Genomic DNA, 25,545 nt, shown 5'->3' with positions numbered 1-25,545 from the left:
CTGCATAGGTTGTTTCTTTTTAGCATTAACATTATCAAGGTCATCAGAGTGGTGAGGGAAAAGGCAGCTAGTCATTTCCTGCTACAATCAAAGCTTTAATTTGCAATCAGATCTCCTTAATAGAAATAAAAATGAGACTGGATTAGGTCAAAGTGACCAGGTTCCCTGGCTTCTTTTCATTCTTTGTGACTTTGAGCAAGTTTCTTAGCCTCTCACTATTTACCCAGCACTTTGACCATTCATAATGTGCATTATAACTGCAGCTAAGAAAGAGCAGCTCCAGCAATCACTTGTCATTTTGTTGGATTTTATTTTTTAAAATGTATTCACCAGCCCTTGAGAATCCTGCCAGCAAACAGATTAATAACTTAATGATCCCAGAGCATTACAATAAATGCATGATTTTGTTCAACTAATTTCTGCAGAAGCAGGAATATACAGCAATGACTTTTTGACTGAGAAAAAACACATGCTCTCAATTTTCCTTATAAGCCATATCAAAAGGGGTTTGTTTTCTCATAGCAAGTCCTGGAGTTTCACATATATGGGCTATTTCTGGGCAACAGTAGAGAGATCTTCACAAACAAACATTATTATCCTTAGAAAGGAATGATTTGGGGGAAAAGTGCTACGCACTGGAGACAGCCCTTCTGCTGGCCATTTCTCCTTGTGGAGGCATGCTTTTGACAGCTCCTGCTCTGCTCAGTGCAGCCACATAGATTCCTTCATAGAGTGACTGATATTCAGTGACACATTTCTCAGCCACTCCCTTTCTCCTGGAAGGGAAGAGCCTCCTCTGGCAGCCAGCAGGCAGTCACATCAAGCTGCTCCCACTCTGACGAGCCAAGCTGCTGCCAGCTGAGCATCTTGTAAGGCAAGATAGGTGTCTGTGAAATCTTCTCTGGAGCCACCATGCATTTCTACTATGCTTTTCCCTTTGAACTGCATATCTCAAAGCAATCAGTGAAGCTAAAACCCAGACAGGACATGACAGCAGCTGGACAGAAAAACACCTTTTTTTGGGAACATACATGCAATATGATTCTCTTCCATCTCCCTTTGTTGTCTTTCTATTGAAATATTATCCCTAAGTGCTCTGTAGGACTGGGCTGTCTGTTGTTTGACCCCAATGGCTCTTTGGAAGCAATAATTTTTGTTTCTGTCAGCATGCTTCACTAGGCATTAGGAAAAACAAGTATAAGGATGACTGATCTAAACCTGTGCATCCTGCACTTATGCCATGGTGTTTCATGACAGAGCCCCTAGAAGATTTCTGCATTGTGTTTAAAATACAAATATAGATATAACTATGCACCACAAACATCAGAAGAATTAAAAAAAAAAAAAAAATCAGTCGTGTTCTGAAACAAGCAGTTTCTCTGTATGCTGCTGTAGTCTCTGGCAGCCTGGATGGAGGAGGGCCTGCAAAATGAAATGAATCATCACAACTCTTATATTAAGCGTGAGTCCCTGTGAGTGAAATATCTTGCCCCAGATGACAGCAGTAAGAAAACAACCCACTTCCCCTCCCCCCTTCATCCCCTCCAGAATGTGTGCCTCTTGCCTTTACCACAGACAGAAAGCTATTCTGCACACAAAGACTCAGAGAAATATAAAATATTTTTCCTTTTATAGGCATTTTACAATTGCAGAGGTCAGGTAGACACTGTCTCTCCCTGATGAAAAATCTGTTCCTTGCCAGAACTGGTGAGTTTGGGCAGAGGGCTGCATCTTCATCCAGCTTAGAGAGCAACTGTTTACTGTGGGGTGTGTCTTGTCTAATTGGTACATTAACTAACAAGCCTCTTCCTTCTCCTGCCAAGCACTGTTGAGACATAGAATTGATGAATATATATATAGTTTCTTTCTTTTCCTCTCCCTGCTTTCTGCTTGGCATGAAATTCATGCTCAGAAAGCAGACCATGCTGACATGATCAAAATCTTGCAGTTTTAGGAGCTCCTACAATTTGAGGAGCTGTAACGTGGAGAGGTAATTATCATGCATACAGGGAAGAGCTGCCAGCAGAGCTAAGGCAGACAGGGGAAATTGTGAGCTGTAGGTCTGATTTACTAGGCACAAATACAGGCAAGCTCTGTGTACTTCACAAACTAATCAGGACTGACTGCAAGTGCCTAAAAACCTGTTAGTTTTCTCTAAAAGCCATGTCATAGTGGGGATACAGAAAGATGTGTGACACAGAGATACACACAGGATTGTGCATTCAGGAGAGCCAGTTTTGGAAACATCACTTTCTTTCCAACCTGCAAAAGAGAGCAATTGTTGAAAAGACTTGCAGTTTTTCTCTCTTCACAGATGCCCAGTTCCCATAAGTACTATTTCTAATGGTTTATATAAGCACAGTGCATTTGAAACAAAATAAGAGGGCTTGAATGATAGAGAATATGTTTCTATGTTCAAAATCATAGTCATGATTTGTCTTCACCGACGGACCACAAGTGCTGTGAATTGTACTTTCTGCACGGCCATCTTCTGTATTACTCATTAATGTTTTTAAAGTTTTTCAGCTCAGCACTGTCAATTCAGCCCTTCCAAAAAAAAAAAAATCCATATCAGACATGTCTCTGAGGTGACATCAGCTGCAAAATTGACTGTCCAGATTCAGAATGTCCAGTTGAGAATCTGCCATTGATTTGGATACGTTCAGTTTGTTCTTAGATCTTCGGATTCCACTGAATTTTTGCAATTGCAGTGAAATCTCTGAACTGTGAGGTATATCTGCAACTGCAAACTGCTCTTTCCTCAGATTTCCTAAGTATTGAAAATTTGATAGTAGCAGTAAGCTTCCCTTTGCCAATTATTAGCAGGTTCCCATTAATTGTCTTCATCGTGAGCATCCATGCTCAGTGATGCTCTGGACTGTCTTCTGAACACAATCAGGTCTGAAACAAACAGGAACTTTGCAGCATCAGATGGTTTGGCAGCATTATTCTGTGAGAAACGTTCTGTGAAATTATAATTTCTGAGGTTGTATCTAGATTGTTTTCCTTGTAAAGGACTTCCACCCTGAGTTGAGTATCTCATCCTTCTATTTATCTTGCACCTCTTACCTTACATTAAATACAGATATATAGTATAGCTAGGATTTTTAAGTCTTCTGAACAGGCTACAAAATTTGATGTTACTTGCAATATCTATTGTAGACATGCAGACATCTATCTTGTGTCATAATACTGCAAAAAGGAACAAAAAGGATGTGCTGAAGTAAGCAGGCATGATCTGCCACCTTGTCTATCAAAGCAAGTCAATAATATGTAATGAAAATCCAACCTTCTATAATAAAAATCAATTAAAATCAAGCTCACACACTGCAAAAGACAGACACACACAGAAATAGGTATAGAAATTTAAACTTTGTAAGGAAAAATTTGTCCATAATTAACATTGAAATAAATGACAAGGTAATCCCACCATCAAAATATATAATTTTGAGACTTTAGAGAGTTTAATCTGTTTAACATGCAAATCATATACTCAGTATTGGGGTTTGATTAAATACTTGCATATTTTTCTACCTTGGAAACAAAAATATAATCTAATATTTATATTAAAGAACATTTTTCTCACAACATTTCTAGTTTTTTCTTCTTGACGAGAAAAGCAATTATTTTATTTTTCAATAATCATAGCTGCAAATTATATAATTCAATCAATTGTAGTATTCCACCAAAGAAGAAAAGTCCAAAAGTGTAAGTTACAGCATAAATCTGTTTACAAATACAGCTGATTCCACACATTACCTGCTTGTATACATATAACTTATTTCTGGGTAAATGATCATTTTAACCAAAATGCAGATTAGTTCACTAGGGTACTGTCAAGTTAAACAGATGAGAGTTGTAGTGAAATGTAGCAAAAAGGAGAGTAATACATCTTTACAACTCACTGGATTTAAAAGTGTGAAGTATTTTCAATCTTTTTTCCAAGTCAGTTGTTGATAAATTCAGTTCACACTCTCTTTTTCCATTTCTATATATGGACAAATAATGACAGTTAGAAATGCCACAAACCCATAATAAAGTGTGCCCAAGTTTCTCTGCACTATATATTTTGACATAATTTCTCATACAATTGTTGTTCCCACCATTCAAATAATGATGTTTTTTCTCAGCTCAGCAGAGTGATGTCCAACAGAGTAGTGCCTGGGATGTGGAAGGCCAAGAATCAGACTGATCCTTTCTTGGGAAAGGATTGAATCCATCTTCTGGGAGAAGACCAGCACTCTAATGAACAGGCACTGGACACTCTTTTCTCCTTTTCCAGTAGTAGTTTGAAATAAAGGGCCTTGGCTGCACCAAAAAAGAAAAAAATAAAAAGAATGACCCTCAGGTTAAAGGAGGCGATTCTTCATCTCAACTCCACTTTAAAGCACTTTGTCCAGCTCTGGAGGCCCCAACATAAGAAGGCCATGGACTTGTTGGAACAAGTTTGGAGGAGGGTCACAAGTATGATCAGATGGCTGTAACATCTCTCCTAAAAAAACAGGCTGAGAGAGGTGGGATGGTTCATCCTGGAAAAGAAAAGGCTCCAGAGAGATATTATAGGATCCCTCCAGTGTTTAAAAGGCTCCTGCAAGAGAGAGAGTGGAGCTTTTTACAAGGGCATGTAGTGATAGCACAAGGGGTAATGACTTTAAACTGACTGACAGTAGGTTTAGATTAGATATTGGGAAGAAATTCTTTATTGTGAGGGTGGTGAGGCACTGAGACTGATATCCTTGAAAATCCCAGTTTTTAAGATAATCCATCACATCTCACTGAGGGTGGTGATCCCCAGTATGTTAAACAGGGTTTTTGAGGATCCCATCTCAAAGCTTGGAACAGACAACCATGGAGGGATGTACTGAGCTTGCTAAGACAAGCACCACTGAAGTCAACCAGCAATGCAGCTCTAAACAGTATTTTTATGCCTGAGGCCTGTTCAGTGTCTAGGACTGTACCATTTAAAATGTATCTCTTTACAAAATAACTATCTGAACAAAACTTATATAAAATTTGTGTGCCCATAAATTCTTAGAGGCAAAAATAATTGGGAGCATCCTGCATGAACACTCATTTGTGGAAGTTAATTTCCCAGAAGACCTGATGTAAGATTTCAAAAATGCTGGTTTTAATTTTAGCATAGAATAATTCAGAAACAATTACCAAGAACACAAAAATTTCTTCATTCATTGCTTGCTTATGTATAACATTTGTCATATAGGGTTTATTGCAGTATGAGAAATATGTGGTGTAGTTAATTTCAGGGAAAAGCCTTCTGTTTGTTCTGTAATCTGACATGGTGAATCCAAAAGTCAGCAGTGGGGGATGAGCTGATCAAATGGTGGCGATTTACTTGCTGTTTCCAACTTCTTATTACTAAAAGATGAAATTTATTAAATGCACTTCATAAGTATTCTCTGTGGATAAAAATGCATGAAAATATCTGCCTTAAGATATCTGATCTGAATTATGAATGATTTTTAAATCCACTGATTTCATATGATGTGTTTTTCTGCAACTGGTTTTCATCTGGATCATAGATTTTAAAGCCAGGATGACAAATATAATAGTTTAAACTTATTATCTGTCATAAAATCATAAAATACAAACTTTTCTCTCAGTGAATACAGATAGCTTTGATTAAATGAAAACTCACATTTTTAAAAACCTAGACAATGTTAATCTAATGATTTCTAGTGCTAATGTACTGCAACACTCAATAAATGTTTCCAGGGTCTAATTTCTCATGCAGATGGTATTTCCAGTTTGAACCTATGGCAGTTCTATTTCCAGCCATTGGGCCTAGACTTCACTGAGATCTTCAAGATCAAGACTGAGCTTTCAGTATATTTTTCCTAAAAGTTTTGCAGTTGAAAACTTCTCAGAAACCATCAACAAAGACATCTTCCTTAAATTTATTCAAAACATCAATATGGGTTATTGTCAAATAAAATTCTCTACCAATGTCGTCATATTAATCTAATTTTTACACTGTTTGTACACCAATACACAATTCTTATTATTTCTTTTGTCTTTCTTCTTCAACATTGTTTTGAAACAGTTTATATATTTCAATATAGAGTTCTGGCATTGAATGTATTATTCATTTTTGTTGTAGTGGAGCTAATATAAAATGTAATCTTCTGCTAATACTTATCTAAGGAACCAGCTGCTTTATTAGGCAATGCAAATCCTAAAATGCAGCTTACAGTTTTCCCATTCTAACTAGTTAAATATGTAAATATAAAAACTCCTAGAAACACAGACCTGAAGCACAATATTATTGCCTCCTGAGAATAATTTAACCTAAAATTGTCTCCTGCCTCCTTTGGTTTTCAGTTATGCCAATTATTATATTTTTACAATTTTTACATTTTAGAGTCATCGTCCTTTTCTGTATCAGACTATTTCAGAATTACGTAAAAAAAAATAGTTTAACAAGGTCTACTGATGAATTAAAAAAAGTAAAATGGGGGGATTCAAACTTTTTGTCAGCTCAGTTTCTCTTTGTATTATACTTCATTTCTTATGGGGATTTTTTTTCTTTCCTTATAACCAGCCTATTGTTTTTGTCATTCAGTCCTGTTTATTTATCTTACACAACCACTATAAAAAAATTCAGTAGCCCTTTATTCATTCAGCAGAAATATCTACTTTAAAAGAAAAGTTCTCTTATCCTGTATGCACTGCGTCAAAGCCTCTTTGGTTCTGTTCATTTTTAAGAGATGACATTTCTTGATAATCTTTACATTAAACTGGTTTGTGGTGACATTTTGAAGTACTCATTATCCTGTCTGAAGTCTTGTCAGCATTAGCCTTTAAATTGGCTTCAGCTTTGATATAAAATGGAAGCTAAATATTCAAGTGGGTAACTTTGGTACATGCTGAAAGTATAATAGATATACATAGTCAATTCACTAGAATTCCATGCATATGAAGGACAGTTCTTCAGCCAGAGATTTTTCTCCTATTTTCAAATAACAATCATTGAAATTATGCAAGGTTTTTATCCATTAAAAAACTCGTACTTACTCTGGAAAACTCAATTTGTGTTCCGTCTTTCAACATAGATTTTTATGTAGGACTTGCACATAATTCTCATTACCTTAGCAAATTAAACTCTGAGGATCATATTCACTTATTTAACAATCTACCAGCAAAATTACTTCGATAACTTCTATAACTCACAACAATGAGATGAAAATATCAAAGTTCCTAGGTTATAAAAACCCCATAAAATTGATTTAATGTGAATACTAAAGGCAGATGGACATTCAAAAGGACTGGCTCTCACCTGCATAAATTGCACCAATTGTGTTGAAGTGAAAGGGCACTAAAAGCTGTCATGGGTACACTCATTTTTCTGCTATTTTATGCTCTCAGAACTGTGTCAGACGCCTAAACATCTGTCCCAAAAGTAACAGCCACTCTCCATCAGACTTTCTTCTAGTCTTGGTGGAAGTTAGCCCCAGCAAGAACCAGTCCACAGTTGGCCACTCTCCCTCCTTTTGCCTTCATCTTCAAATTCATTCAGCTCCCGTGAAGAGCAGATGAAGCAACAGAGGATACTGGGAGTTATTCTTCTACCTCCACACTAGGCACACATACTCTGACCTTTCACCAGAGAAAATAAAAAGATATCCTGGTTTCTCAGAAGGAGAAAACAAACAAGTGAATACACATTCGTGATGGAATATTCTTCAGTAAGATATAAAGTCTACTTTAAACTTAATATTAGAAAATAAGAATAATAAGAAACTAATTCATAATTTTGAAGATGATAGTCTATGACAATGACTATATTTGACAGCAAAGAACACAAAATCTATGAATAAAATACCTTTGGCAGGGAAAAGTAATAATTCCAGAGTACAAAATATATTTTCGTCTAGTGTTTGTTTAATCACAGATTTTGGCTGCAGCAGAAGAAAGCACTGATGACATAATTTGACACTTTTCTTCTCTAATCTTATCTCTGTTGAAATACAGATAATTTTATATTTGGATTTTAACTCAAATGTCCCAAACATGGGATGATTTATACCTGTGCATTTTCATTAACTTTGATAGCATTGTTCTCAATTTGTGGAGGCATGAGCTAAACCCAAATCTCTTCTAACTTGAATGAATACCAGTAAAAACTTTGAAAACTGCAAATGTCATAATATTCTTTCAGAATATACATAATTTATTCTGACCCCTAAAAAAGCCCTCCTTTTTAATTCTCTGTCATTGGGACAGAACTTATGTTTCCATCCCTCCCTTCTTCTGCCTTCTCATTTTTTCTTTCCATATAGGGACTTTTCTTCTCCCAGAGGGTGGCTGGGCACTGGCACAGGCTCCACAGGGAAGTGGTCACAGTGCCAGCCTGAGAGAGCTCAAGAAGCATTTGGACAATGCTCTCAGAGGCACATGGTGTGACTCTTGGCGTGTCTTGTGCAGGTCAGGAGTTGGACTTGACGATCTTGATGGGTCCCTTCCAACTTAGAGTATTCTGTGATTCTGTGAATTTCCTCAAAATGATAATGTCTGTAATTTTACCTTTCTTCCTCCCAGAGATTGTTACTGCCCCTTCTGAGCCACAGGGCTCCAATTTTTGCATTCTGCTACATCAGAGCTGGACCTTGTTTCCTTGCTGCTGTGTAACCCTTCATCAGTCTATCTACTCTTTTTCTGCCAAATCTTAGATTTTTGCGTATATATTTATGCAGACTGGAAGACGTCTGATATAGTTGGACCATCTTCTTTATTTTAATTACCACAAGGAACAATATAGTACCACTAAAGAAAGCATATCTATCATTCGACACTAAAAGCATATTCTGACCATTTACACAAAAATCAAAAAATTAAAATTTGGCTATATTTCCATTACATTTCTGTGAATTTAGATTCTTTTTCCCCTTACATGAATTTCCAACCAAGGAAGAAGTTCTGGACAATGCATTTTCTTTTAGAGAACATAAATTTTGCTGACAACTGATAATTCACTTTCCCCCCATTTCCTTATCTTTTCACATCATGATATTTCTAGCACTGTCTTCAACACATTCCTCTCACAAGTTCTGTCAGTTTGATTTAAGAAAAGAAGGCTCTGTTCAACTCCATTTCCCAGAATTATACCAAGCTCTTTTACGCCACAAAATACAGACTGTGGTATTCATAAACTCACAGAATGGTTTGGCTTGGAAAGGTCCTCAGAGATCATCTGGTTCCAGGTCTCTGCCATGGGCAGGGACACCTTCCACTAGATCAGGTTTCTCCAAGCCCCATGCAGCCTGGCCTTGAACATTTCCAGGGATTGGGCATCTGCAACTTCTCTGAGCAACCTGCTCCTGTGCCTCACTGCCCTCACGGTAAAAAAGTTCCTCCTAATATCTAATCTGCACCTACCTTCTGATTGCAGCTATTTTATCTTGTAACATAGAGCAGGCATTTAGCTGCAGGACTGCAACAAATACACCTTAACATTATGATCTAAGGTATCTGCATGTGAACCATGTGTTTGTGTGATTTTGTGTGAAAGTTCTGCAGTGTTATCCTTGCAATCCCCAAGGCAGGGCAGGAATTTTTTAACAGAAAAGAGGGAAAGAGAAATAAGGCATATCTTATAGATTACTGGGCGCTTTTTTTTTTCCCCCTAAGAGTCTGAAAAACCTAATTTTGGACTGTCGCAGAACATGCTGTTACAATACTGAATCCCTTTCAAAGTTTTAATTCTTTAGTGGGTGTAAGAATAGAAATAAGGAAAATGCAAATCGAGACAATTCAATAAAGGAAGACAAAGAGAGGCCAAGGAGGCAAAATGTCATGGACTGTTCTCATCAGGTCCCATCAGGGCTTCTGACAGCAGTATAGTTCTATTTAGAACCACAAATAATTCACCTTATCAACAGAAATATATTTTTTCTCCTTTAGACCTAGAAAGAAACAAAAAAGTAAGTCAAAGAGGAGTCTGAAATTACCTTATTTTTGAATATTATACACACTATAACACGTTTCTTACTGCTCATATAAACCAAGCCTTGCTCCTATTCAAGCCTAAATCACCCTCTTAAATCATAACCCCTTCCATTTCAGACACTGATTCCTTTAGAGAGACCAGTAACTTTCTTTTCATTGAATCATGCCTTGAATTTGACTAATGCAAACCTTTCATGGAGACATCTAGCTTTGATTTAAAAATAGCAGGAGATATGCCACTTCCTTTACAGAAACTCCCCAAGCTTAATCACTGTCATTGTTTGAAATTCTGGCTCTTGCTTTCAGCTGTCAGCTGCTAAATAAGGCAGGCATTCAGGATGGCAGTCAGTGTATCCCAGGGAGGTAGTCTCTCTCTGGGCTCTGTCTCCAGGGAGAAGACCCTCATGGGAGTAATTCAGAGTTTACCTTCTGCTCTGATTGGCCTCATGACCATATTATCTTTCTGTACAGATGGGATAAAAAAGCCTCTAGAAGAATGGTCCAGGGCTGAGACTTGTTCTAATTTCACACCCATACATTTTGGCATGGAGGTACATGTGCTGTGTAATCAGGCTGCCTTTAAGTTCCCTTTTTAATGAGACACACAGTTGAACTTCTTAAGCACAACTGCTCTCTCACCAATCCAGGAACTATTTATTTCGATTTTCATTGGAATTTCTAATTTAGTTGTTACAGGAAGTATATACCCATCTTATTGGGTTATCTCATTATTTCATTTAAATGAGGACTCAGCATATTTGTACAAAGAGGCAACTCTGTTCTTCTTATTGGATTCCTATTTGCAATCTCCTTATCTAAACATTCCAGAGACCCAAAGGCCAGAATTGCTTGTTTAGGTGCTATTTTTTTTCTCAGCAGTACAGTGAGGTCAAAATTACTTTCTTCCTCTGGGGGACACTGAATTTCCTTCAGAGAGGGAAGGCACAGTCAGAGGTGACCTCATGAAATCACTTACTTTGAGGCCAAAGGCATTGCATGAGCCTACATCACAAATCTATGTTTTAAAAAATATTCCTCATTCTTATATCCCTTGCTTGCCTGCTGTAATGTCTAACTCATTTCTCAGTTGAGATTTTCCCCACATCAAATCTGCACATTCACTGAGGTAAATTCTAGCAACTATTTCTTGTTTCACATTTGCTGTACATTGAGAACAATGCAACACTTTCCGCGTTTTATCCTCCATTAGCTTTATCTTTTCCAAACTATACTGGTTTTCTTTCTTATTTTTTCCCTTTCCTAACTTCCACCCTTTGGATGGCTGCCTAACCTGATTTCCCTCCTGTTGTTGCCCTTCTGCAACATGTGAACCCATCTGCCAAAGCAGGGTGCCCAGAGGTGCACACAGTGCTCTGCATAAAGCCTCTCTGCTGCCAGGTACATATGAATGGAAATTACTCCATCATGCACTTTATGTCACCGTTATTATATCCTGGACTGACATATGCCTTTTTTTGGTGGCTTTTGTTTTTGCTTTTTGCAGCAGCATTATATTTCTGACTCTTACTCAATTTGTGGCAATTATTATTCCCAGACCCTTTACTGCAGTAATGTTGCTGAGACAATGAGTCCCAATTTTGCCTTTATGTATTCCATTTCTCTGTTCTTAAATGAAACACTTTGCCATCGTCTGCACTACTTTATGCTTGTTGATATCAAACCATCTGTCTAATTTAGCACAGACTTTCGAATTTTCATCCTGTCTTTCATTATTTGTGAGGCAGGAAGCCATCCATAAATTTTACAAATCAGTTCTAATGAGAGGTCAAAGTCATTAACAAAACTATTCAATAATACCACACCAAGACAGACCTCCCTGGTACTTACTGGAAATGTTCTTTTTCTCTGACAGTGAACAGCTGGTAAACAGCCTCTTATTATGGTGCAAAATGTCCTTTTTCTTATGTGCTTTTCAGGCAATCACCAATTTACATTTAACAGAGATTTCATCATACAGATCTAGATAAGAAACAGAAAGGAATAAGGTACCATAAATAGAGTAGCAAGATAAGAGTAGAATATTTACAACATGTAGCAGCTCATGGTTGGTTTTATTTTATTACAGAAGTGCAGTTTCTGTGATAAAAGCAATGAAAATGTATGAAGGCAATTATAGAAGGAGTAAGCTTGTTTTCCAGTTGCTACTATATGATGGGGAAAACAGCATTGCTGTAGAAAGAATATGAATAGGTTATAAAAGTTACCCATATTGTAGCTGTACAGGAATTATCTGCAATTTCCATTTTTTATCAAATGTTTGGAATATAATCAGTTCCACTCTCATCTTGTTCTTGTTTGCTTTATGGGCTGTCAGAGCACTAAGAATTTCAAAAACTAGTTTTTCCAAAGCATACACATACCTGCAGAGAGAATGGAAATGACATTACAGCTAACATTGTTTCTTTCTGGCTAACACTATTCTTCTGCCTCACCGTGCAAAATCAGTAAAAATAAATGCAACATTGCAGCAATAATGGACCCTGTTTTCCTAAAAGAAAAAAATATGGTTAGTTTAGCTTTCTTCTGAAAAGATCCAGAATTGTATTATAAATAAAAGTCTAAAACATTGCTGTAATGGATTTTATAGTTGATTAGAGGAAATCATAATGGTCATAATGAAGTCATAACCCAGGCCTTGGTTTGTTTAAACACATTTTTGTGCAACTCTTGTTTGGAAATGAAGAACCATTCCAGTAGTAATTTCATTTTTCAGTTTTTCTGGAAGAGTAGTGAGTGAAACACACATTAAAAGTTCTGAAATATGATTTAACAAAACATGACTTGCACAGCTTTCCATTGGCATTGGCTTTTCCCATAAGTGTATGCAGTCATGTTTTGGGAAAGAGGTATCTGATGAAAATCCTGAGCAAACCTGCTTGAAACACTGATCTAGTTTACCAAATTGTCTAAATCATTGTCTTTCCAGATTTTCATTTTAATTGCAAAGAAAATTGCTTTTTATAAATTTATGTCTTTAGTTTACATTTCATAAATAAATGTCTTAGCATTGTCAAATATTATCCATGTCATCCCCAGTTTGCCCTGTGCATATGCACACGGACTTCTAAATAATTTTCTAAATGCAACTATATACACTGGTGTGATATAAGTGGTTTTATATTTGTGCATATATAAAGTATAATAATGTAATTAACAGTGTGTGTGTGTGTGTGTGTTTGGAAATAGTGACTTAGACTAAGAGCAAGGCAAGAACTACAAGGCTTGTCTGTTTGTTTTTCAGTGCGTCAGAAAAAGGAGCAGTATTCAGAACTGCTGAAAGGGTAAAGAATTTGGAGACAGAAATTAGGTCTATGACCAACTTTATGAATTCAAAGGTATCAACAGAAACTGCATGCAATCAATGCAGGATAAAATCCTGAGGAACAGATAAAGTCCATTACACTTCTTTAGAGCAGGTTTTGGAAAAAAATAGGATCAATGAAACAAAGGATATATTTGTCTGAAGAGATGCTTAGTTTTGGTTTTAGAAAATGAAACAGCAAACAAAAACATCTTAGGCCTATGCTATCAATGTGGAGATGAGATATCATAAATCTGCTATCTGATAAACTAGCATAATTATGGTTACTGCCTTATATATTGCTGCTATAAATTAATATCTGATCAGGTTTTAAAAATACACAGAGTAGTCAACTAGAAAGGATCTTCTTTGATTCATATTCTAATTTGAAAAACAAAGGGAAATAACTCTGACATCAGTATGGTCTTAAGAACATTTAATGTGAAACCGAACTGAGTATTTGCTCCCAGAAAAAGGTTTTTTAAAAAAAGAATTTGAGATCCATGTAATAACAATAATAATCATTATAATTATTGTAACAATCATAGCCTGCTTAGCTTTAATGAAACATATTTTATGAATTCATTTCAGTTAGTTGCCCAGATCAGCTTCAATATCAAAGCATAATTATAGTATATGCCAGGTGAATGCCATTCTCTGAAATTAATTACCATGGAGATGGCCTCATTATAATCTCTGATAAAGAGTTCATTTATTTTTTAAGAGCTATGTGTTTCCATTAAATGTGAATCAAGAAGACCTTAAAGTAAATAATTAAAAGGTGAGGTGTCCTTTCACAGAGATCTTTAAGCAAAATGGAATAAAAGTCTACCTAAAGTGAAATGACAGATTTTCTCTCTTAATCAAATCCCAGTTTTGACAATTGGATTATGCCACCTTCCCCATGCAGAGAAATAACTTTATTGGCTTCTCTCATTCCCATACTAAGGGCTGATCAGTACAGTCTCTTTTCTCAGTCTCCGTTTTTTAAAAGTTGATGATCAGAGCCTTAATAATTGGATTTCTCTAAAGTGCAGATTAGATTTGATGAAAATACAGAGAAGAAAACTCCTGGTTAAAGCACTTACTGCCTCCACTGACAAAAATAACAGAAAAGGTCTCTATTACTGAGTATCAGTTTTTGTTAGTTGTCATCTGAATTTAATGAGAGCTGTAGCTCAAATATATTCTTTCTGTCTCATGTAGGCATCCAGCCAATGCCTAAATATTAGTTCCTTAGTAAAACAATATTTCTGAAGGCAATTTAGTGGAGCCAGTGGTGTGAAAAGGTCTTCAGAAGAGCATCTTTACCTGAATTTAAAAGCACATGACCTCCCTTAGGAAGTGCTCAGGTACAGTTTCCTCTCCACCTCTGCCGTCAGCTCAGAAATGTGTGTGCTTGCACCAGAGGAATTGTTTTATTAGGCACTTATAGTGTAGACATGCCAGTGGTGTCACTGGGGCAGGAAGTGCCATCATCAAGACTCTTCATGACAAGTGGCTTCTGGAGTGTCACTGCACTGGCCTGGTAAAGAGTTCAAGTGGAAAAAAAAGCCACACATTTCCAAACATTTCCACAGAACTCTAGTGTAACCATTAAATTAGTCCCTAGTCATATTCACAGCATTCTGTCATATTACCTAGAACTCCAGAGTTCAGTGAAAAAAAGAAATAACAAATCCCATGGCAGTTAATTTCTTCAGCAACGTGTGACTTGCAAAATCTGAGGTCTAATGTCTGGGCTTTTTTTTTTTTTTTTTAGGAAGGTAAGGCACCTAGAAATAAAAGTAGAAAGTTTTCAGAAGAACCTACCATTACAGGCCTTTCTGAAAACTGTATTTACATACCTGAGCACGTGGCTTGTTTTTCAGTCCACATGAAACCTGTTTGCTTAATAAAGAGAGCTGGTGAGAGCAATTAAGTGCCTATTCACTGACTGCAGGATTATAGAATAACTCAGGCTGAAAGGGACCTTAGGAGGTTGCTAATGCAACTTTCATCTGTGATCAGATCGAGCTGCTCAGTGGTTTTGTATGACTGATTTCTGGGCATGTCTGGAGACTGCACAGCCTCTCTGGCTGACCAACTCCACGAGGCAGAAAAAGCTTCTCAGCTTGATGTAGTGTATTCTGAACATCAACTCAGTGAGCTTGTGCACACTGCCTCTTGTTGTCCCTTGCTTCAGTGCAGAGTGCCTGCCTTCATCTTCTCAGAAAGGTACTGGAGGGCTCCTAAGTCCCCCAAATCACTTTTCTTGAGGACGAATGAGCCCAGCTCCTTCATCCTCTCCTTGTAGAACAAATGCTCCAGCCCTTAACCATCATGGTCCCTTGTTGAGCTCCCTTGAGTTAGGGTCTTTCTTCTATTGGGCTCCCAAAAATGGATGGATTGTAAAGGTGTATAATTTTGAATATTTCTGTCTGAAGTCAACTTTTTCTGCCACAGAGCAAACCAGTATTTCCCAGTTATTTGCTCACAATACTAGAGGTGGCCTACATGGCACAAATAAGTCTATGCCTAAAATGCCATTATACCTATTTCTAATTAAATCAGTATTGCACAAGTCAGTTTGTAGGAAAAGACACTGTGCTCCCCAGCCACGGGTGAATTTCAGCTGCATTCAGAGCACTATCTGAAAAGCCTTCAGTACAAAAATGTTCACCACAAAGCTGGGCATTGAGAGAAACAACTAAACATAATTCAGAGCAAGGGTGGCAAGCTAAACTCATTCAAAGCCCTGTTTCCTCTCAACCAGAAATAGAGTGGCAAAGAAAAGAAGGCTGAGCACCTGGGAAGTGCTGCCTGTGGTTGAATTGCACTGTGCATGTAACTGGTGATTTGGGCAAACATTCAGTCAGAAGTAACTCAGATGAATATATGTTTTAAAGGTGTCTAAAATCTCTGGAGTGCATCCAAATTATAAAGGACAAAGTTAGTACACAAAATTACTTGCATTTACAAGTGGCACACTGTATTCTGTTCTCTGAATGAAAAATTCTCAGCACTTGGGATTCTGAGCAAGCTGTCAACTTGTTTTTCACCCTAATTAAGTGCAGACCATACCACACTTTTTCTCAGTCCAGCATGGACTGACAGAACTTCTGTAGACAGATTGCTACACTTACTGTACAGCATGAGCATACTCACTTTTCCTACTGCCAAAAAAATAATTAAAACAGGACAATATAAAAAAGAAACAAACTTAGAGATAGGCTAAATGGGATTAATAATGCCTTAAAACCATAAATTGCTACTCTGGAGTAATCAGATATGCTCTGCCCTATTCTTAGGGCTCCCTAGGTAGACAAGACTTTCCTATTGTGCCCCAAGTTTCATAAATAGCAGAGCTGTGGTCTCCATTCCTCTCTGAGCCCTCTGAAATACATCCTTGAACTGAGGAAATGAAGAAGACTGTACAAAGACAGTGGCAAACCAATCTGATGCTAAAAAAGAAGAAAAAAAAGGTTGGAAACATCTTCATTCCTCAACAGCTTTAAAAAAATGTATCACTTTATTCCCATACATTTTAGTTTTAGGTTTTCCAGGAAGGCTATTTTATTCTTTCAGAAAAGCGAAGAGATTAGTAAAATTATCGGCAAAGCAGGAACAAGATATGACTTAAGGCACAGTAAGAACATTATAAGTGTTTTATCAACATTGTTCATGTATTTCTTCCTCTAAGAAACCATGTAGATTCAATGCCTGGAAGGAAACAAACAGAAACCTATGTAGAAATCAGAACTGCTAATGTTGAATATGTATTGGGTACCTGCTTTTTTGAGAGTAGAATTTAGGCATTTAAGAGTATCTTTTAAAAAGATATTACAGGCTTGAGAAAATCATGGCAATATATATCCATTTTAGAGGTCCAAGGGACATATCTACTATCTCTGAATTTTGAGCACTGTAATCAAATATTTCTGGTATTTAGACATGATCAACTGCTCTGTTAGTGGTGTTGCACTATTTACTCGGTAGAAAGAAAGATCTCATGATCCCTCTAATTTGCTAAAAGGCCTGAAAAAGTATCTGCTGCAGCTCACCAAGGAGTCACAAGGTATTATTTCAGGAGAGACATGGAGGAACTCCTGTTGATAAAAATAAAGGAATATATTATCAACTACTAAGGCATTTGTAGTGATTTCAGAGACAAAAGAGATAATCAAAAGTTCATTCAGATGTGGGACATCTAAAAATCATCGCATAATTAGCCACAATCCACTGATTTTTTTTATTAAAAAGATTGTCTGTAAATTCTGTTTCTTTAACATCTATGTGGTAACAGACTGTTCACTCATAAAACCAGTTTCTGTTGAAAATTTTCATATCAGATGATCTGAAAGAACAAAAAAATCTTTAATTCTATCATTTTCTGTAAGAAGATTGTTCCTGTTTCAGTTTGTAGCTTTGGAACTATATTATACAGTGAAAATAGTTGTTTATTTGGGTATTTTTTACTAATTTATTCTCATTTAGAGGAATAAAACCAAGATTTCCCTGATGTTCATTTGAAAAACTATCATAAACAGCCCCTTTTGATTGTGAATAGATAGGAAACTGAAACACTTTTAAGAGGAAAGAGAGTGCACAAAGTTAATAAATCAACTGTATCAATGAGTTTGCTGGTAATGTCATAATACCACCAGACAGAAATGCTCTCAAATAGCTTTTAAGTACCCACAGGAGAAATAAAGCTCCTGTATCTGAAGCAAACTGGCACTGAATCTCTGGGAAAATGTGCACTAGAAAAAGCAGAAGGAACTCTTAGATGATGAAAAAAAGTAACATTGAGAGGTGAAAAAATGCATGGGATTGGAACTTCTGCCTTTCACCAGCCCTTGAGCACAAACCTACTATGTATGTGTAATGTGTATGTATGTGACTGAGTACAAGAGTATGCACCCAGGCAGAGGTGAAGGGGACACACAACTTTGGTGTTGCAAAGGATGTCAAAGGTCCTAGATGAATTGAGGGGGTGAAAAGTATATTTTTTGGCTTAATTGAATTAAAGCACCCTACTGCAACATTGTGAAACTACAATTTGTACCAGAGGCAGTGACTTTGCGCATCAGATGTAGCTTGCTTTACAAAATGAGTTTTTTTACAATTATATCTGTCTTTGACAATATTAGAGCACAAGTCTCCAACATGTCTTTATTGTAGAATTAACCTTTCATACAGGGTAGTAGAATAAATACCACACTGTTTACTCCATTCATTTCCTTGTACACGTTTCATGCAGGCACTTCTGTAATACTAATATGTAAAACACACATATTTCCAACCACTGATTTTTGAAAAATCATGTAACAGTACCCTGCAGCATTCCATGAAAACACAAAGATTATGCTCTATCAGGCATCCCATGCTAGCTAAGAACTACCAGGTGACATGACAAGGAAACTTTTGCTCCCTTCAGTTTCACTGAGGTTTGAATTCTGTTTGACCACATGAAAACCTTTCTCTTGCAAATTTACACTAGCAAGGGTTGTCTGACATCACAGCTGTAGAACTGATAATGTGTAGAGAGCTTGCTGAAATAGCTTGGCTGAAGTGAAGCAGAGTCCTTTTTAATTTAAAACTTGAAAAATTTTGGCTTACTACCTGGATATACTTGGAAGGGACAAATCTGTTCTCCTACTATTCTCATAAAAATCCTCTTTGCCAAGTTGCCTACAAAACTCTCATCCATGTGCTCTGATCTCCACAGCTCATTATTTATTGTACTCCAGCTTTAACCATGTGGCTTTACTGGTTTTGTTTGCTGCACAAATTGCAGCTTTCATCATTGCTTATGCAAAACATTGAAGGCAAGGATTGATCTTTTCTTAAATTTAGTGAGGTCGTGACTAGAATATAGCATGCCATCTATCTAACTTTTTGTAAAGCATCTCCCTACCCTTCTGCCCCCAGGATCAAAGAGTTGTAGGTGATAGTGACTGTTCCCCTTGCTAAAAGTTCTGATGCACAGAGTCCGTGCTGAGCCAAGGTGAGCCCTGCTCCATGTCTTCACCCAGCTGATGGACACTGATAATAGAAGTACTTTTGATCCCCTGTCAGTACTAGAAACACTACAAAGTGAACAGGAAAGGGAGAAACTGAATTAACACTCAGGTGGGTGAGAAATGGATTTCGGGCTCTACTTCGGAGATTGTTCTGTTCAAGAGAAAAATGTGGGATGTTGCATATGTCACAGTGGTTTTTTTCATCACTGCACAGTATCTGAACATCTCGAAAACACAGTAAAATAAAATTATTTTGACACAGACTGTGCAGAACTTTGTTAAATTCTTGCTATGACCTTCTAGAGGTCATAGAAAATATGGCTGGAATGGGACCTTGGAGGAATTGCCTAAGCAGCTCATCACTACAACCCATTTAACTGCAATTAAAACATTTTGGACATCTGCTCAAAGGTGGTTGATCATGCTGATAAATTCTTTGTTTTGTTGTATTGTCACTCGTTTAAACCTGATCCTGCTGAGAAAAATCAGTTGTTTTGTTAGCCTGAGAGTATGTTGTTTCTTTTGTTGTTGCTGTTGTTGTTTGCATTAAGCTTTTATTTCTAAGTAATTTTTATGATTGCAAGACAAACCATAAAAACTGAGAAACAATAACAAAGAGCACATAAAGTCCTGTTTGATTTTTGCCTTTTTTTTTCATTTTGTTGTGAAACCTTTTCAGTGCAATTATCAAAAGCATTAGACGCTAATGCCAAGCTTTGTTTCTTTGTTTACTTTTACATCTTTATTTTCAGGGAACGTCTTCATTCTAATACAATTTCACCCAGTTTTAGGGTTCAGTAAATTAGTAAATGCATTGCAGAAGGAAAAAACATTTCTGTGGGGAACTGGTGTTCCATCTCTGAAAAAGGGCTTGCTGTCAACAACTTCCTATCCATCTTGGAGAGAGATACGATGTTCATGTAATTAACACTGCAAATGAACCAGGAAGCCATCAGTCAGTGGTATCTCTCCAAAACATGCAATATCCACTGAGGACACCTCTACAGAGGAAAATCATTGAGCCATGTAGTTTGGTCAGAAAATACATTAATTTATGTAAATATGAGCTTTTTCTCTGTATGCATGGAGTTTTAGTGATAGCAATATCACACACCCTGTTCTCCCAGACTTGATATGTTGAGCCAGATGGTACATGCACATTCCAACACGATTAAAAAATTTCTATAAAATTAATTTTCCGCATAACTTATTGAGGTATCACTGCTATTCCCCTGTGAAATTGTTCTTACCAGCTTCTGCAGGTCCCAATGAAATATTAAGATTAATTTTTAAAAAATCGGTTTGCTATAGATACCGTTTTCAAGCCTTTAAATCCTTAAACCAAAAGAGAAGCTGCTATCATCCAACAGCAGTTGCTGACAATGGAAAGACTCCACCAAACAGAGAATTTCTGAGCATTGTTCTCTAAAGGAATTTATCCATATATATCTCTATATGTATCTTTATTTCAGTTGTTGGAAGAATTAAAAAAGAATTCAAGTTAGCCTCAAACCTTCCAAATCAGAATATTCTGTGATTCTGTGGCAACAAAACAAACAAAAAAATAAAACACTTAAGATCAAATAAACTTTTGTGCATAGTCTGTGGTTTAATCTTTTTAGATATTTTCAATAAAGAATTGTACTCACAGAGAGCTGACATCATAAAATACTTTCAAGCTTCCTTCAAGAGAGCAGAAAAAGTTGTAAATGGGTCTCCAGTCTCAGCAAAAAGGATAATATACTGTGCTACCAGTGAAAGGAAGCAAGAACAGCAGCATGATCTCTTGAATTTTTGAGAATTGTATCCTTGTTCCTGAACATTTATATTTTGCTATGTTTATTCTTCATCCTGAGTTAATGCATGCCTTTGACCAGAAAAATAAATTTAAAAAGTTAATTAGATAAAAGAAAAATTTCTGTAACCACTTTGGGGTTCATTCTTCTAATTCAATAGGATAAAAATTACTTTCAAAATTGTTTTCAGGGCACAATTTCTATTGAAAGACAGTTTTATTAATTGTTTTGAAGACTATTTTGAGAAAAAAAATCCAATGCATCCAATTTCAGATGGTAGTGTCTTGGATTTCTGCATCATGTTCTCCTGTGTTTTGATTTAGGCTGGTTCTTAAAACAAGTAAGGCAACAAGAATGCATTTTATCTATTGATTTTGTGCTTTTCATCTTTGCAGTTCTTGAGGTCTTCAAGAAGTTTCCAGTATCTCATTTCAGAGTTTCTCTTTCAAATAGCATTTTTTGCTGTTAGTAATTAATGCTAAGTTATAATTTGCTTGCATACATAAATTCCCATTTATTGCTTTTTCTTTATTAAAAGGAGATAGTACCTCTGGCCAAAGAGCTTTCTTTGGTGGTGGTGCTGTCCTTTGCCAGGTTTCCCTCCCTTGCACATGAGCCATTCGTTGGCTGACTCCTCTCCTAGGAAGAGCTGCAGGGTATCTTTTTCATCATCTTGTTCCCGGCCAGCAGAACAGCTGAGTCCTGTGGCTTGGACAGATGCCATTTTCCTGCAATTGCCTCCCTGAAGTTTGTTGTGCTGTTTCTCATCTGCGCTGCTTTCAAGCTTGTTTTTCCCATTGCAGCCTATTAAATCAGACTACATTCACTCCAGAAAGTTTGTAAACCAATACTCTGTTCACTCCTCTGAAAAGGCCAAGAGCAGGGTTTCTATGATCAGTACAGCTCTTTATTCTAAGATGCTGGCATATTTGAGTCTGTCATGGGTAGAGAAACAACTACTTCAGCAATTTTAGTACTTAATGCCTTAATACTTATTGGTTGCTTGAAATAATTATTTATTTAGAACATTTAAACTGATTTACGCTATTATTTTGTATAGACATCAAAAACAAATGTTGGGCTTTGAGACATCTTTTTGTTTACAGAGACATGATGCACAGTGATGAAACAATCTCTTGAACAGCAAAATGTTGCCAAATTAGCAGAAGAGCTTGTTTACATCTTTAACAGTTAGAAATAAATAACAAAAAAAATTCATTAAATGAACTGGTACTTTTGTAGATGAAGATATTTTGCGTGCTGGACTAAATAAAAGGCAGATGTCTTTGTAATTCTTTTGATAATGATCCAATTTTATCAATGTGCCATTGGAAATATAAAACTGCTTTCAGAAATAAAGCCAAGGGTCTTCACCTCTTACAGATTTAATCACTTCACAGTTAAAACTGTTGATGTGTTAAGCTTTGTTTCTTTGTTTGCTTTTACATCTTTATTTTCAGGGAGCATCTTCATTCTAATATCATTTCACCCAGTTTTAGGGTTCAGTGAGCACGTTATCTTGCACAGGTTTGTGATGCAATGCCTTTCTTTCTTTTCCTAAATGATGTCACTCAGTTTCCCAAATCATGGTGGAAACTCTTATGACTCTTTATGAAAACTCTTTCTGTTCTTGTATTTTTTTTTTTTTAATTTGGATTGCTTCTGTATCCTTTGTAATTTTTCTGTTTTCTTAGGAAAGGATCAGTAGCACAGTAATCTGAGGCACATGGCTTTGCTGCTTCTGAAGGTAAACTCCCTCTTCAAACCAAAGAGAGGCAGGGAAAGACTCAAACCCCATGCCTCAGATAACTCTAACTCTTAGCTTGCTCCTCTGTATCTTGCTTCGGTGTGGTTCAGAGGAAGGTTCACTCACTCCTAAGTTTAGAAGATTCATAAGCAGTTTCTCCAAGGATGGACTTGTTTTCACTCCCTCTGTCTTACCCAGCCTCCCCAACCCTATCTCCAAAGGCTTTGGATGGGACTACCTAGTCTTCTTTATTGAGAGGAGCAAATCCACGCTGTCTGGCTCCAGAGTCAGTGAGCAATGCCTGTGCCTCATTTGCTGTCACTGCACAGAAACAGTCTCAGGGTAAAGGCTGCAGCCACCCTGGTTTGCTCTTCCAATGCTTCAGTGGACTCCAGTAACTGGAAGGACTGTTTATGCAACTCTGACTTGCATATATTTACTTTATAGAGATTATAAATGACCTGCAATGAAGTCAATGTGTCTATTTGCACAAATGAGTACAGCTCAGCAACAGCTACAGAACAACAGCACAGATCTGAAAAAAGCAACAGCTCATATTCATTGCTGGAGAAAAGGTAAAGGCCTTTGAAACAATATTGGCAAGAGCAATTTTACTGACAGAGTAAGAAAGCAATCAAAATATTGCAAATTCCACTCAAATTTTAATGAAAACTTTCCTGTGAGGACATTCCCAAGTAGTAAAAATTAAATAAATTTTTATAATAAATTTATATAAAAACTTAGCTGAAACTTGAATTAAAAACTGAGCAAAACTTTCTACTTTTTAAAGCAAATCTCTCTAGGTTACACGATTTATTCACCGATTTAGTCATAGTACAAAATCCACGCTACAAAACTGTGATTGCAGGCTTTTGTCTGCTAAAACATTGGTGATTGCCACAGTAATAAGTCAAAATGTGATTAATGACCTTTTCTTTCCTATGAATTTAATCTTTTCTGCGCTCTCTGTTCAAAAGGAAACAAATTCAAGGGCTTATATGTGTGGTTTTGGCAAACTCACAGTAGTGTAGATGCCAGAAAAAGATATTTCCTTGTTTTTAATCACCTTCAACATGGTCTCTGAAAGATAGTCTGATGAAATTCTGAATCATTGCTATAAATTAATGTCAAGACAGGTCTCTCCATGCATTAAATCAGCTTATCAATCTTCAAAAATATTTCCCTTGAAATATCTCCAATATTTGGAGAAAAACATATTAATATTTGCTTCGGTCAATTGCCCTAATTATGGAAAAATCTCTGTTTCATATTTTATTCCAAATACTGAATATGCAGGATAAACCTTTTACCATCAGTATAGCCCTTGCATTTCTAGATTGCAAGTAGATACATTCCCTTTGACTGTGGGTAGACACTCCATGTGCCACAGAAGTCTTCAATTTTTCTTCCTCTGAGGAAAATGCAGAAAATCCTGACTATGAGTGCTGCAGTGGCACAGTTGTTAAGAATAGGACATAATTATGGAATAGTGAAAAAATGTATTCCATATAGAGAGAAGTTTTTCAAATGGTAGATTCTTCATTTAGCATTCTGAATGAGGAGCTGGATTTTATGTGAAGCAGTGACAAAAATAAAAAGAGCTCCCAACAGCCGTGAGACAAAAGTTAGAACTAGTTCAAACATGAGCAACAAACAAAACTTGCCAGCTTGTTTCCTATGTATCACTTCACTACATTGTATTTTACACACTTCATTATATAGTATGCATTTCCATTTCTACTCAGCCCAGTTTGTCCACTGGAGCAAGAGTTTAAATACATGGAGATGACAGAACTGCTAATGATCACAGAATATTCTGAATTTGAAGGGACCCACAAGGATCACTAGTCCAGCTGTTAAGTGAACAGCTCATAAGGGGATTGAACCCCCAGCCTTGGCATTATTAGCACCATGCTCGGACCAGCTGAACTCATCTCAGGCTTTGTAGAGCCTCCATGTAGATTAGATGTCTGAGATGTACTGTGACTTTCTGTACTGAGAAAACTTTTTGCACTTTTAAGTGGTTCAGCTAGCAAAAAATAACATGGCATAATCAATTGGCATATTTTAACACTGACGTACTAGGACTTGCTATGATATATTAGTCTGCCTTGTAAAAATCTTTTAAATATATCTTTTAGTATTTTAGGCTTTTTATTTTTTTTATATGACACTTATGCAAAGATTGTTGAACTGAAGGTTTCTTTATACTAAGCAGAGACAGTGCTTTACACTTGCCTGAGCCGTAGCTTCTGAAGTAAGACTACTGTTCTGAAAACCTTTATTCATGCAGAAACTACTTAGTGGTTGTATTTCCTTTTTTTTCTTTAAAATGCAGAAGGGAGCCAGCCTGACTAGATGACCATAGCAGTTTAATAAACACTTAAAACAGCTTTTCTAACATTATCTCTTCTTATTCCATGGATTATGACTGTTAGGGCAAAAATTACTCAGTGAGATTTCCTTTATTTAATGTTAACATTTTTAGGAGGCTTCATCTACTGCAACCAGTTACCACATTTGTTAGATGGAATGCTGACTTATGAAAAACATAAAAAGATTGTGACTCAATCTTGCTGAGGGCAAGCCTGGCAGCTGAGATATCTGCCTGGGAAAGGTGGATTTGAGCAACCTCAGGAATGATGAAGTGGATGCCAACTCAAGTCAGTGATCTGAACATCACACTGATGAACTGCTGGTAAAGCAAACTAG

The 25,545-nt window shown here is 36.7% G+C and overlaps 1 long non-coding RNA gene across 1 annotated transcript in view; it reads right to left on the bottom strand.

The window, feature by feature from the left end:
• Nucleotides 1-8,833: 8,833 nt before the first annotated feature.
• LOC146444790 (uncharacterized) overlaps nt 8,834-25,545 on the bottom strand; it is an 86,587-nt gene continuing 69,875 nt past the window's right edge. Inside the window, exons 2-3 of the long non-coding RNA XR_014852383.1 lie at nt 11,812-11,943; nt 8,834-9,920 (exon numbers count right to left, since the gene is read on the bottom strand). This is a non-coding gene — a long non-coding RNA (uncharacterized LOC146444790). The remainder of the gene's footprint in view (nt 9,921-11,811; nt 11,944-25,545) is intronic.

Source organism: Lichenostomus cassidix, chromosome 1 (assembly GCF_008360975.1).
Source record: "Lichenostomus cassidix isolate B80296 chromosome 1, HeHo_3.0, whole genome shotgun sequence".
Lineage (NCBI taxonomy): Eukaryota > Metazoa > Chordata > Aves > Passeriformes > Meliphagidae > Lichenostomus > Lichenostomus cassidix.
The sequence above is the reverse complement of the archived record's forward strand: the minus strand, read 5'-3'. Positions and strand labels throughout refer to the sequence as shown.